A 13,311-nucleotide genomic window follows, 5' to 3' on the forward strand; every position below is an offset into this window, starting at 1 on the left:
CACATACCACACAGTGTGGCCAAAACACAAAACAATAAAACAAACAAACAGAAAACTCATCCTTCCATGAAGCTGGGGAAGGAATAACCTAGAGCAGTAATTCTCAGTGGAGAAAACCTGACCACTTCGGGGGTGGTTTTAGAAAACTGTGGGTCCTTTGGGGTGGGGGAAGAGGGCCTCACGAACACTGGACGGGCAGAGACCAGATATGTCACACATCCTGATTTGTGCAGGACAGCCTCACACAGCGGAGGCACCCCAGCCCTGCACAGCTCTTCAAGGTCCTTGACATATATATACATAAAAAGCCCATTTTTTCTGAGCATATACCCTTAGTATTTATTGCTCAGTTTTAATATATATTCTATCTTCCAAAACTGCAACCACCATGTAAATCAATATACAATTATATTTTGACCTGCTTATCACCACTATAGAAAACCACTTAACTGAGAGCAACACAATGTCGAGTCACCCATGTCATACCTGTATATTATTAGCACCAGTACTGGTCTGCTGAGGATTATTCTATAATAATACAAGTACTGTACAAGTACTTGATTATTTCACTGTGCCTCAAGCTCTGGTCGTGCCCAGGTGTTTATGTACTGAAAAATTACTTTGTATAAACGAATTCCCTTTTATTTCTTCTTTCTGGTATGTCTAGGACATTATATTGATTTTTAAATTTTAATTTTAAAGATTTAAATACATATATAATTATATTTTCTGTGAATTTCACTTCAGGACTGTAATTGGGACATTAGAAAATGTTTGTTAAAAAGAGGATGCAGGGGAATTCCCTGGTGTTCCAGTGGTTAAGACTCGGGCTTTCACTGCCGTCGACCCAGTTTCAATCCCTGATCGGGGAACTAAGATCCCACAGGCCGTACGGTGCGGCCAAAAAAAATAAAATAAGCAATAAAAGCAAGCAAACAACCAAAAAGAGGGTGCAGGTCTGAGAGCTGAAAATGCAAGTCTCTTTATTTAAATATCTCAGTGTTCATTATAGGTCAAACATAGTAAGAAATTATAGTATATCTAAATAAAAACATACTGATGAAGTTAGTGTTTCAAGTCATAAATAGACTTGCAGGGGAAGTGAGAGGTCACATTCTTATTTTTACATATGAGATGACAAAACTACTGCAGTTTAAAAAGGGGGCTTTAGGGTCAGGTTGCCAGGTCTGAATTCCACTCATCCAATGTTAGCTGTAAAACCTAGGCAAGTCTCTCCATTTCTCAGCTACCTCCCCTCCACCCCCTAAAGTCAGGATAGCACTATTTCCTTTCGGTATCTAGGGTTGGCTGGATGAATCAAATGAGACTCCTTCTGAAGAGTGTAGCATCCTGTCCTGCCCATGGTCAGGACTCCCCACGTGTATGCTATTAAGCTGATCTAAAACTTAAAGGCAGAGTAGTAAAGAAAAGGGGAATAAGAGCTAGGAATGTAATTGTGAGCCTAAAAATGAGTGAAAATGGACAAATCAAATATAGGACTTGTTAAAAAGAAAAAAGACTGAAATATCAATCACTACCATCAATCCAACTAAGCTAATTAAACGATTTTAACTCTTTTTACACATACTTGTGCATGGAGGAAGTGTGACACAAAACAACATTAGACCAAGAAAGAATCTATCAAGATGAACACTGATCTCTATTTGGGTTACGGTCATGTTCTGAAAAGCATCATATGACTTCATCGGTTCAACTAATACTTACTGAACACCTCCTTTTGTGTGTAAGAACCAACAACTGAGGAATCCTGAGAAGATGTCAGTGCATGTATACTACACATCTAGGGAAGACCCCAGAAAATTACAGCCTTTCTCATCCCCACATGAGAGTAACTCTAAATAGTAAGATTGTATTTTTGGGTAAGACCAAGTAGGCCATTCAGCAATACAAAAATACAAAAGGGAAAAAAATACCTCGAGTACTGAGGCAACCCTGCCTCTCTGGCTGCTGATGCTAAAATTAGAAACAGGATTAAGAGTGCCCTGCCATTCCCAGTTGGTTTACTGTTCTAAACCCCCTGCCTGGGGACTTCTCCCTCCCCCATGTTAACCCTGAATATTTTGTTCATTCATGTCAGAGGTGGGAAGCAATAGGAAAAGAGCAAAAGGTGAAGGCTTTTATAAATTTAAATGTGAAATTATCTCTCTTTTAGCCTTACACACACATCTCCAGTACTGGATCACATGGACAGTTTGAATACAAGCTTCTTTTTGTAAATGATAGCTAAGTCCCTGCTCAGCCTTAATTCAACCAAGGGTTACCTATGAGAAAAAAAAAAAAAAACCCTTAAAGCAAGTTACTTAATAGTTACTCTATTCTTAAGAAATAAATGATTCAATATCATTTATTTCTCAAGAGATAATTTAACCTCTTGAAATTTCAAAGTAACAAGAAAACTATAAACTGAGTGGGGATAGTCTACCCTGTTTCTCCCATGGAATGAGGATAAAATCTGGACAGACCGTATGACGCAACTATTTGAAGACTCTGAAAAGTATATAAGGGACTTCCCTCGTGGCACAGTGGTTAGGAATCAGCCTGCCAATGCAGGGGACACGGGTTCCAGCCCTGGTCCAGAAAGACCCCACATGCCGTGGAGCAACTAAGCCTGTGCACAACTACTGAGCCTGCACTCTAGAGCTCGCGAGCCACAATTACTGAAGCCCACGCGCCTAGAGCCCGTGCTCCACAGCAAGAGAAGCCACCACACAATAGGAAGCCCACACACCGCAACGAAGACCCAACGCAGCCAAAAATAAACTTAAAAATAAATAAATTTATGTTTTAAAAAAAAGAAAAGTAGATGATAGCAGGTGGAGCGGGGAATTTAAAGTACCACCAAACGTGAGATGATTTATTCTGCCCTTCTTCCCTCTGGTATGCCCCAGCCTGGACTTGGGGCAGTTTAAAACTTGGAAATTGGGGCTTCCCTGGTGGCGCAGTGGTTGAGAGTCCGCCTGCCGATGCATGGGACACGGGTTCGTGCCCCGCTCCGGGGCCCGTGAGCCATGGCCGCTAAGCCTGCGCGTCTGGAGCCTGTGCTCTGCAATGGGAGAGGCCACAACAGTGAGAGGCCCGCGTACCGCAAACAAACAAACAAACAAACAAACAAAAAACACTTGGAAATTGTTACTGAGCACAGACAGAACTCGAGGAGAAGTCCTACAGCTCTGGCTTGAAGAGCAGGAAAGGGGTACCTAAAACTCTGATGAAGGGGAAGAACTATGGTTCCAAGGGGGTGGGTTGAATCCTATTGCTTTTTTGCCCCTGTCTTCCTGCCACTTAGCCCCAGACATGAGTGCAGTCATGAGAAGTGTACAACCAAGCAGGGTAACCAAGGCCCTATCTTTTCTGGCTGAAAAACCAGAAAGAGAAGCCCTTGAGAATCAAAGTACTAATCAGATCATGCAAAGGGAGGAGCTCAGGAAAGCAACTGCATGAAGCTGTTTAGGAAATCCTGGATTTAGCTCCAATATGCACATGCTTGCATCAGAAAACAAACAGCATACCCAAGACTTTGAGAGCAGAACCATGGGAGAGATCATCACCCAGGTCCCAAACTGGCCACCCACTGAGTGCTACTACACACAGGAGACAGAGCCAAAGAGTACTTCAAAGGCTTCAAAAATGAAGTGAAATTGGAACCATAATCCACAGAAGGCCGGCTGCAACTTGCAGCCTGAAGCCAATTGGGTCAAACTGTATTCTAAAATGAAATTATCAACATTCTCCATAGGGTTTGAACCAAGATCCAGAGTCTCATAATATTATATTCAAAATGTTCAAGGTACAATCCAAAATTACTTATATAAAGAGCTAGGAAAATCTCAACTCATAGGGGATGAGGCAATCAACAAATGCAAATGCCAAGAATGACAAAGATGTTGGAATTATCTGACAGACTTTAAAGAAACTATTATAAAAATGTTCCACAAAGGGTGAGCACTCTTGAAAAGAACAGAAAGAAAATGTCCAAGAAACAGTAGGTATAAAAGAAATAAAAATTTAGAACCAAAACACAATAACCCTAAATAAACTCACTGGATGAACAAAACAGCAGACTGGAAACAACAAAGGAAACTGTCACTGCTCACGAAGACAGATCAATAGCAATTATTCAATCTGAACAACTGAGAGAAAAAATGCACAGAGGCTCAAAGCCCTGTGGGAAAATACCAAAAGCCTAATTTACGTTATCGGTATCTCAGAAAGACAGGAAAAAGGAAAAATACTTGTTGAACATATCTTTGAATAAATGGTTACTGAAGTGCTCACTACAGCAGCACATATACTAAAAATTGGAACAATACAGACAAGATTAGCATGGCCCCTGCTCAAGGATGACACACAAATCCGTGAAGCGTTCCATATTTCCTAAAGACCTAAATGTAAGGCCAGACACTATAAAACTCTTAGAGGAAAACATAGGCAGAACACTCTATGACAAAAATCACAGCAAGATCCTTTTTGACCCACCTCCTAGAGAAATGGAAATAAAAACAAAAATAAACAAATGGGACCTAATGAAACTTATTTTGCTTTTGCATAGCAAAGGAAACCATAAACAAGATGAAAAGACAACCCTCAGGATGGGAGAAAATATTTGCAAACGAAGCAACTGACAAAGGATTAATCTCCAAAATATACAAGCAGCTCATGCAGCTCAGTATCAAAAAAACAAACAACCCAATCCAAAAATGGGCAGAAGACCTAAATAGACATTTCTCCAAAGAAGTTATACAGATTGCCAACAAACACATGAAAGGATGCTCAACATCACTGATCATTAGAGAAATGCAAATCAAAACTACAATGAGCTATCACCTCACACTGGTCAGAATGGCCATCATCAAAAAACCTACAAACAGTAAATGCTGGAGAGGGTGTGGAGAAAAGGGAACCCTCTTGCACTGTTGGTGGGAATGTAAATTGATACAGCCACTGTGGAGAACAGTATGGAGGTTCCTTAAAAAACTAAATATAAAACGACCATATAACCCAGCAATCCCACTATTGGGCACATACCCTGAGAAAACCATAATTCACAAAAATAGTCATGTACCACAATGTTCATTGCAGCTCTGTTTACAATAGCCAGGACATGGAAGCAACCTAAATGTCCATCGACAGATGAATGGATAAAGAAGATGTGGCACATATATACAATGGAATATTATTCAGCCATAAAAAGAAACAAAATTGAGTTATTTGAAGTGAGTTGGATGGACCCAGAGTCTGTCATACAGAGTGAAATAAGTCAGAAAGAGAAAAACAAATACCGTATGCTAACACATATATATGGAATCTAAAAAAAAAAATGGTTCTCATGAACCTAGGGGCAGGACAGGAGTAAAGATGCAGACGTAGAGAATGGACCTGAGGACACAGGGAAGGGGAAGGGGAAGGGGAAACTGGGACAAAGTGAGAGAGTGGCATGGACATATATACACTACCAAATGTAAAATAGATAGCTAGTGGGAAGCAGCCGCATAGCACAGGGAGATCAGCTCACGTCTTTGTGACCACCTAGAGGGGTGGGATAGGGAGGGTGGGAGGGAGATACAAGAGGGAGGGGATATGGGGATATATGTATGCATATAGCTGATTCACTTTGTTATACAGCAGAAACTAACACAACATTGTAAAGCAATTATACATCAATAAAGATGTTAAAAAATATATATATGGTTACTGAAGATTCTCCAAATTTGGCAAAAGATATAAACCTATAGATTGAAAAAGTTCAGTGAACCCCTGTGAGATAATAGAAAATACATATATTGGTCTCCCAGCCTCAACCCCTCCTCTTCCTGGCACAGAACTCCTAAAATTCTTGTAATTTCCTAAGTGATAAGAGCACTAGGTGTATCTCCTGTTCTACTGAGGAAACTCTAGGTAGGTTCTTGGATGGCTCCTGGTTGGGAGCTGGTCACCAGAAAGATCAAGCCATGATCAGAAGCCTGGAATTTTCAGCCCCGTGCCCTGTCCTCCAGAGAGGGGAGAGGCGCTGGAAATGGAGTTAATAATTGATCATGCCTACAAGAAGCCTCCATAAAATCCCAAGAGTAGGAGGTTCACAGAGCTTAAAGGTGACTGAACACATCCACATAGGGAGGGTGATGTACCCCAACTCCACAGGGACAGAAGTTCCTGCACTCAGGACTCTCCCAGACCTCGCCTTATATATATCTCATTGGGCTAATCATCTGTATTTTTTATTATATCCTTTAATAAACTGGTAACTGTAAGTGAATGTTGCCCTCAGTTTTGTAAGCCACTCTAGCAAATCAGTCAAACCCAAGGAGCGAGGTCTTTGGAACCTTCTCTCTATAGCTGGTTGGTCAGAAGCACAGGTGATGATAACCCAGGCTTGTGACTGACACATGCAAGGCAAGGGCAGGGTGTCGTCTTCTGGGACTACTGAGGCTACAGGCCCTTAACCTGTGGAACCTAACATTATCTCCAGGTAGAAAGTGTTAAAAATTCAGTTAAAATTGTAGGACACCCAGCTGGTGTTGCAGAGAATTGCTTGTTGAAGGGAAACATCGCCACACATTGGTGACCAGAGTGACAGAAGTGAAGTGTTCTGAGTAATAAAGGAGACACACAGGAAAAAAAAAACACATAATAGGAAAGAACTGGGTTTCTCCCGACACAGGGGGAAAACTGGGTTCTTTCCCTTTACAACCTCAAACAAGATAAACCCAAAGAAATCTATCTCCAGACATATCATAAACTAACTGTTGAAAATCAAAGACAAAAAAAACCCTTGAAAGCAGCCAGAGAAAAATAACACATTACTTACCAGAAAGTGGTTCTCAACTGGGGATTATGTTGTCCCCAAGAGGATATTTGACAATGTCTGTTGACATTGTTGATAATCACAACTTGGGCAGGCAGGGAGCTGCTGGTATCTAGTAGGTAGAGACTAGAAAAAACTTAAAAGAAACACTCTACCCAACATGAAACATTTCCCAAGAAATGTTTAAAAGAAACACTCTACCCAACATGAAACATTTCCCAAGATATACTGTATCTGTCTAAAACAAAGATATAAAACAGGTATCAACAGGTTTTAAGGAAATATAAACATATAAGGTATGTTTACGAACCATAATGGAATTAAACTAGAAGTTAATAACAAAAAGATAACTGGAAAATCTCCAATCATTTGGAAATTTAAACTACATAGTCCAAAAAAAAAAAAATCCACAGGTCAAAGAGGAAGTCTCAAGGGAAATTAGAAAATATTTGGAACTGAACAAAAATTTTAAAAATACACCAAGATTTATGGGATTAAGTGCTTTAAAGGGAAATTCATAGCATCATATGTTTACATTAGAAAAAAAAGGTCTCCAATTAATAACCCAAGCTTCCAACTTAAAAAACTAGCAAAAGGAAGCACAAAATAAACCCAAAACAAGCAGAATAAATGAAATACTGAAGAGCAAAATCAATGAAAAGAAAGAAAGAAGGTAAAGATCAATGAAACCAAATGCTGTTTCTTTGGAGGAACATAAATAAATAAATTAAACCTCTGGCCAGACTGACAAAGATGATGAGAGAGACAGAGGGAAACAGAGGGGGGGCGGGGGGGGGCAAGAGATCACAAACTACCAATATCAGGAACAAAGGAGATAACACTATAGACCCCAAGTCAATTAAAGCATAATGAGGGAATACTGCAAAACTTTATGCACCTCTATTCAACAACTTGGATGAAATGAACCAATTTTTCAGAAACTACAAATCACCAAAACTACGCAAGATAAAATAGCCAAAAAAGCCCTGTAACTATTTTCAAAGACTGAATTTGAGCTAAAAAAAAAATAAAAAGTCTTCTGAGGAAGAAATCTCTATGCTCAGGTGGTTTCACTGGCAAATGCTATCAAACGTTTAAAGAAATAACACCAACTCAGCACAACCTCTTCCAGAACACATAAGCAAGCACTTCACAAGACAGTTTGAGGGTTTGTTACCCTGATAACAAAGTCAAAGACAACACAAAAAAATAAAACTACAAACAAATATCCCTCATCAAGAGAAATACAGTAAGTTGTCAACCAAAAAGTGAGCAAATTGAATCAAGGAATATGTTCAAAGAATAAACGCCACAACCAAGTGGAATTTATCACAGGAATGTAAGATTGGTTCAATATTTGAAGAACAATATAATCCATCGTAGTAACAGCCTAAAACAAATGTATGCTCATATCAATTTTTGCAGAAAAAGCATTTGACACAAACCAACATTCACTCATTATAAAGACGGTCAGCAAACTAGGAATATAAATAATATCCTCAACCACATAAAGGGCATCTACAAAAACCCTACAGCTAACATTTTACTTAAAGGTCAAAGACTGGATGTTTTCTCACAAAGGGTAAGAAAAAGGCAAGGATGTCTACTCTCATTCAAAGAACTCGGGCAGTGTAACAAGGCAAGAAAAGGAAACAAAAGGCATATAGATTGGAAAAGAAGTGAAACTATGCCAACTTGCAATGACATGATTGTCTAAGTAGAAAATTTCACACAATCTATTAAGAAAACAAACTTTTAGGGAAATTCCCTGGCGGTCCAGGGGTTAGGACTCAGAGCTTTCACTTCCAGGGCCCGGGTTCAATCCCTGCTCAGGGAACTAAAGTCCCAAGCCTTGCAGAGCAGCCAACAAAATATAACATTTTTTTTTAAACTTTTAGAACTAATTAGTTTAGCATCAATGTAAATATACTTAACATTGCTGAACAATATGCTTTAAAATGGTTAGTATAGTGAATTTTATGTGTACTTTACAGTTTAAAATAAAAAATCATTTATAACAGCAGGCCCCCCCAATTTAAATACATAGGTATGAATCTCACAAAACACATGTAGGACTTGTTGACTTCCAGCAGAATTTTTAGAACCAAAAACTGGTTCTAAAATATATATGGAAAGGCAAAGTAACTAGAATAGCTATAACAATTTGAAAAAGAATAAGGTTAGAAGAATAACACTACCCAACTTTAAGACTTACTATTTAAAGCCACAGCTGCCAAGAAAGTATAGTATTGACAAAGGGATAGCATATAAATCAACGGAGCAAAACAGAATCCAGAAATATTCACACAAACATGGCCAAATGATTTGTGACAAAAATGCAAAGGCAATTCAATGGAGAAAGGACAGTCTTTTCAACACACTGTGTTGGATTAACTAGACATCGATATGCAAAAAAAATGTGTCTGCCTAAGCCTCACACATTATACAAAAATTAATACAAAATGCATCATAGGTATAAATGTAAAACATAAGGCTAGGGACTTCCCTGGTGGCGCAGTGGTTAAGAACCCTCCTGCCAATGCAGGGGACATGGGTTTGAGCCCTGGTCCGGGAAGATCCCACATGCCATGGAGCAACTAAGCCGGTGCGCCACAACTGCTGAGCCTGTGCTCTAGAGCCTGCGAGCCACAACTACTGAGCCCACGTGCCACAACTACTTACTGAAGCCCGCACACCTAGAGCCCGTGCTCTGCAACAAGAGAAGCTACCACAATGAGAAGCCTGCACACCGCAGTGAATAGTAGCCCCTTCTGGCCGCACCTAGGGAAAGCCTGCGTGCAGCAACGATGACCCAACGCAGCCAAAAATAAATAAATTTAGATTAAAAAAAAAAAACATAAGGCTATAAAACTTCACAACAGGAGAAAACTTTCATAGGCTAGATTTAAGTACAGTTTTTAGACAACACACCAAAAGTACTATACAAAAAGGGGGGATGGTCGAAATAAATAAATTGGACTTCATTAAAGTTTAAAACTTTTGTTCTGATAAAGAAAATGATAAGGGAATGGGAAGAATTACTCATCAGGAGAAAATATCTGCAAATCACATAGTTGACTAAAGACTTGTATCCATGACAGATGAAGAACTCTCAAAACCCGATAATAAGAAAACAACCCAATTAAGTAGCAAAAGAGGTAACCAGACATTTCAAAGAGGATATGCAGAAGATAATTAGTACATGAAAAAATGCTCAACAGGTGGCGCAGTGGTTGAGAGTCCAGCTGCCGATGCAGGGGACACGGGTTCGTGCCCCGGTCTGGGAAGATCCCACATGCTGCGGAGCGGCTGGGCCCGTGAGCCATGGCCGCTGAGCCTGCACGTCCGGAGCCTGTGCTCTGCAACGGGAGAGGCCACAACAGTGAGAGGCCTGTGTGCCGCAAAAAAAAAAAAAAAAAATGCTCAACATCATTAGCCATTACAGAAATGTAAATAAACCAAAATGAGATACCACTACACATCTATTAGAGTAGCTAAAATAAAAAACATCAACAATACCAAATGCTGGTGATGATGCTGACCATCTGGATCACTCAAAAATTACTGGTGGGATAGATACACTACCAAATGTAAAATAGGTAGCTAGTGGGAAGCAGCCGCATGGCACAGGGAGATAGCTCGGTGCTTTGTGACCACCTAGAGGGGTGGGATAGGGAGGGTGGGAGGGAGGGAGATGCAAGAGGGAAGAGATATGGGAACATATGTATATTTACAACTGATTCACTTTGTTGTAAAGCAGAAACTAACACACCATTGTAAAGCAATTATACTCCAATAAAGATGTTAAAAAAAATTACTGGTGGGAATGTAAAAATGGTACAGCCACTTTGGAGATGAGTTTGTCAGTTTCTTATAAAGTTAAACATATTTATCATATGACACACACCAACTCTTTATTTGTTGGTGGGGGCAGCAAGTAAAACACCCCCAAGGTTACCATGGGGGTGTTTTTTTTGGTGCAATAGGATTATCCTATATCCTGACTGCGATGGCAGAACACAAATATATACATGTTAAAACGCAAAGAAATTTCTACCCCCCAAAAAGGCCATTTTCAAGCATACTTAATTCCATACTTTTTTTATAATAAGCCAGTCGGCAGGATGACATCAAGAACATGATAGACACCATTGTAAAGCAATTATACTCCAATAAAGATGTTTAAAAAAAAAAAAGAACATGATAGAGTCATAAAGAAAAACAACAAGACTAACATCTTCCTCACCCTGTAACCCAAGTCTCTATAACATACTGTCCTGTCTGAATCCTGAAGACTCCCTTTTTCTAGGATGAACAAATCAGGGGCCCCCAGTTTACCTGAATGGCATGCCATTTTCAATGGATTTCAATACTCAATTATTTTGAAGGATGTTAAGAGAGATTTCCTATCTAGTAGTTTACCTGTATCTGACAGAGTATTGTAAGCTTTCCTGACCATCAATCTCTTTTTTTTTTAATAACTTTATTTATCTTTGACAGCATTGGGTCTTCATTGCTGCACACGGCTTTCTCTAGTTGCGGCGAGACACGGCTACTCTTCACTGAGGTGCACACGCGTCACACTGTGGTGGCTTCTCTTGTTGCAGAGCGTGGGCTCTAGGCATGTGGGCTCAGTAGTTGTGGCTCGCGGGTTCTAGAGCTCAGGCTCAGTAGTTGTGGCACACGGGCTTAGCTGCTCCACGGCATGTGGGATCTTCCCCAACCAGGGCTCGAACCCCTGTCCCCTTCATTGGCAGGCAGATTCTTAACCACTGTACCACCAGGGAAGTCCCTGACCATCAATCTTAAAGCTTCTTCTTTAAAATCAGGCTTATTTCCCTCCATTTTCTTCTTGGACTCAGTAACTTATCCCTATTTTGGTTATCAAATGAGCCCTATATTCATCCTTAAAATACACTCAATCTGAGTTTCCAATGAAAGTATTTAAGTTAAATTCCCTTAAAGAGAAGGAAAGGGGTCTCAATGATGAAAACAGAGCTCCTGTGAAGAAGGTAAAAAAATAAAAGTTACCTACAACCCTATCACACAACTGTTAGTGTTTTGACTTTTGCCCTTCTGGGTTGTCCTTTTATGTGTGTTCTTAAATGGTTTATATGAGTAAATTAAACATTCTAATTTTTTCAGTATTTTGAAATAGTTGACTCATTTTCTCCTTAAACTGAAGTTTTCAATATTGTTTTCGTTTGTTCGTTTGTTTTTTGTTTATTTATTTTTTTGGCCACGCCATGCAGCTTGTGGGATCTTAATTCCCTGACCAGGGATTGAACCCAGAACACCGCAGTTAAAGTGCCGAATCCTAACCACTGGACCGCCAGGGAATTCCCTTCACTATTGTTTAAAGAAGAAACCCTCACTGTGGGGGGGCGGGAGAGAGACACAAATGTCCCATTAAATTATAGGTTAACTCTCACACCTCATTTTGATATCCACTGAGTTTGATCCACTATTGTACACATCACAGCGTTAATAGAACAAAACTCACATTTGATTCAGTCCAACTGCTCTCTAATAGGCGTCACAAGAAGCAAAAACTTCAGTGTGGGACTCGGAGTTTTGTTTTGTTTAAATGTACTTCTGTGATTTCAAAAACAGGAAGAAAAAAAAAGTTGAGGGAGAGAGAAAAGGGAAGCATGTAGGAGGGCAAGAAGCACCATGCCGTTTCCCCCCTATGCATCTCTTCCATTTGGCTATTCCTGACTTGGATCCTTCATAATAAACTGGTAACCGTAGCAAGAGGTAGGAGAAAGAAGCGGAGAAAGGGGAGGGAGAGCCCAAAGTACTGTGTAGGACACAAGGGTGATTTTTAACCTTATTCCCAAATCATCTTTGATCCCACCAAAGTTTTTGTTTGTTTGTCTGTTTTCTGTTTGGGGGTGTTTTTTTTTTCTTGGCCTCCTTTTTCAGCTCGTGCTACTTGGTAGTCTACTTGGTTTATGAATGCCTTCTTCTAAATTACCTGAATGCCCTTCTAGAATAAAGTGTATGATTACAATTCGACTTGTTATTCTACCACTCATTCTTCGAAAAGTTTTATGCCAAGTGATGCCAGGCACTGAGGATAAGATAGTCTCCTGTGGCATAAGAAATACATATCTGGTCTTTGTCCCTGGTTCCTGACACAGAGCTCCTAAATCCCATAGTTTCCTGAATGATAGGAGTGACAAGAGTGTCTTTTATTCTGACGAGGCAACTCTCAGTAGGCCCCTAGATAGCTTCAGGATGAAGGTCTGGTCGTCAGAAAGACTAAGGCACAATTGGAGGTTTGGAACTTACATCCTCACTTCTCCACGTCTGGGAAGAAGAGAGGGGCTGGAGACTGAGTTAATCACTAATGGTCAGTGATTTAACCAATCACACATATGTACGGAAGTCTCCATAGAAACCTAAAAAGACTGGGTTCGGAGAGCTTCTGGGCTGGTGAACATGCGGCAATGTGGGGAGAACGGGAAACGGAGAGGGCATGGAAG

At 40.1% G+C, this 13,311-nt stretch overlaps 1 protein-coding gene and 1 non-coding gene across 3 annotated transcripts in view; one reads left to right on the forward strand and one right to left on the reverse strand.

Moving 5' to 3' along the window:
* IGF2BP3 (insulin like growth factor 2 mRNA binding protein 3) overlaps positions 1–13,311 on the reverse strand; it is a 137,492-nt gene that overhangs the window by 72,967 nt on the left and 51,214 nt on the right. The gene's annotated exons all lie outside the window — the stretch shown is intronic.
* On the forward strand, positions 4,289–4,396 carry LOC132525013 (U6 spliceosomal RNA). Its single transcript, XR_009542148.1, has one exon. It is a non-coding gene; the product is annotated as a U6 spliceosomal RNA (small nuclear RNA).

The sequence above is a fragment of the Lagenorhynchus albirostris genome, chromosome 8, assembly GCF_949774975.1.
Source record: "Lagenorhynchus albirostris chromosome 8, mLagAlb1.1, whole genome shotgun sequence".
NCBI classification, from domain to species: domain Eukaryota; kingdom Metazoa; phylum Chordata; class Mammalia; order Artiodactyla; family Delphinidae; genus Lagenorhynchus; species Lagenorhynchus albirostris.